This window comes from Zingiber officinale, chromosome 11A (genome assembly GCF_018446385.1).
Source record: "Zingiber officinale cultivar Zhangliang chromosome 11A, Zo_v1.1, whole genome shotgun sequence".
Lineage (NCBI taxonomy): Eukaryota > Viridiplantae > Streptophyta > Magnoliopsida > Zingiberales > Zingiberaceae > Zingiber > Zingiber officinale.
In genome coordinates, this window is record NC_056006.1 from 82,153,421 (window position 1) to 82,155,850 (window position 2,430).

Below are 2,430 nucleotides of genomic sequence, written 5' to 3' on the forward strand. Positions count from 1 at the left end.
TTTCTACCAAGGCATGGATTTCTTCTTCTTCAACCATCTTCTTCATCTTGCAACATGTGGCACTAATTGTAACCTAATCGTGCAACAAGGATCATTTGTGAGACCTAATTGCATGGATTCACGCAGTGGCTATCTCACTTGATGCAGGCTGGCAGTTGACCTTTGCTCGTGTGACCTAATTGCGTAGCACAAGGCTGTCGCACGCTACCTCAGTCACTTGTGCGAACTGCGACCTAATTGCATGGTGATTACTACTTGTTGCCTTGCTACTGCCTGCGACCACCGCATTGGTCTCAGTGTTATAGGATATGCTAAATGGGCTATCAATGTTATCGATTAAGAAAGAAAGAGTTTGACGAGTAGTGTTTATATAATTATTTTAAATATTTATTACTTTTTATTGATGTAATATATTTATTTTTAGATTATTTATATATTTAGTATATATGTTATTTGTAAATTGAACTTTATTATTATTTACTGTAGCAAAAAGTCACTTTTTAGTATGCACTTCAGGCCCCGTCGAACATAGGTACGGCTCTGACGACCTGAAGCTATCTCCTTTTTTTACGATGAGTTTTCTTTTACTTTTTCTTTTCTTTGTTGCTACTTTTTTTTATTTCTTAGGTTATTTAAATAAGGGTTACGGCTCTTGTAAAAATATGTTAAGTTTGGTTGTGATTTGAATAAAGTTTTTTCATTTAAACCTAGAGGCAGCTCCTTTATGTTTATGAATTATCTTCCTATTTCTTTCTCTGCAAACCTCTAATGCGAATGTTACACCCGAAGTTCCTTCCCCTGCATTAGTTGGTATTAGAGCCTTAGATCCATGGATCATCATCATGGTCGAGGTCGTGGTCATGAAAGATAGGTTTCGACTGAGGAAGTATCACACCAAGATTGAAGCATACCATACGAGCTCATTGAAGATTTACAAAGACAAGTCACAGAGTTATTCCAACATCTAGCGATGCAAGATCTTGAAGATCATGAGGTACATGGTCGAGATTGTGATAGGTAGGTTCCAGCTAAGGAAGTCTCACACTATGATCGTAGTGCCTGAAATCTTAAAAGTCGTAAGTTCTTTTACTTTAATTTGGATAAAAAATTTTTGAGAAATATATGGATGACAAGATTGAAATAGTTGGTAATCTAATTTATGACAAAGACGAGACCGAGTTAACTAGCGAGCCAATATATGATAAGCACTTGAGGATTTTTGATCTTGAAGACACTATCTTGAACTCAAAGATGAGTTCTTTTCAACCCAAGGCGTCTGATATAGAAGCATTTGGCACCACGATCAATTTATGTTCTTCAATAAGGCTATGTTTCCCTTCAAGTTGTGACGAGAAGAAAACAAGGCTATAAGCCTCCCTTTGGGGTCTTAAAGAAGGACGATCGAGACTATCGACAAGGAAGATGACCAGATTGTGGCCTCTTGACGCAGTTGCACTCTATTCAGAGTTCAGATGAGACAGAATGTCTTCTAGTGGCCGACATGGCCATCCTGTGCCCCCCGGCATGAGTGTGTTATGCTATGTCTTTGATTAACTCTAGATTTGATCTTTTAACTTTTTATTTTATTTATTTTAAATTTTTAGGATTAGTTTTATTTTCTAAAAATTAGTTTAGATTGTATCTCTTTTTTTATAATGAGTTTCCTTTTACTTTTTTATTTTCTCTATTGTGACTTTTCTTATTTCTTAGGTTTTTTAAACAAGGGTTAAGGCTCTTGTAAAAATATATTGAGTTTGATTTTGATTTAAATAAAGTTTGTTTTCGTTTAAACTTAGAGGTGGCTCTTCTATATTTATGAATTATCTCGCTATGTTTTTCTCTATAAACCTCTAATTCTAACGTCACACTCGAAGTTCCTTCTACTACATTAGATATGTAAACCTACGACCTGAAGCTATCTGGGACAAAGTTGCATGGAAAGATATCATGTATGAGATATGTGTGTTAAATAAAAAGAAGATTAAATACTGAAATAATTACTAAATATATAAATACTTACTAGTCACCAGTAACCCTCAAAATAATTTGGTTACCGTGCGATCTATTTTTCTGACAGCATGACTATATATGAAAAATCATAGTATAAGAAATACACATTTGAAATAATAAGATGAAAAAAAAATATTAAAAAATTATACAATATATCATGACATTGTTATTAATTTTTAACCACCTGATGTCATTCTGAATTAACTAAATTAACATTTTGTCAGTTCTCATTTCTAGAGTTCATTTGTATATCAAACTCCTCACCGCTAGAAAGCTCTCCATTATCTATTTTTCGTAAGTGACATTAATATCTACAAATAATTGTAATGTAGATTGTATTTTTGAATCAATTGAGTGTATCTCGACTTCTTTATTTTGATATGTATCATGGTTTTGGGCAGTTATGGTGGTTGACATTTC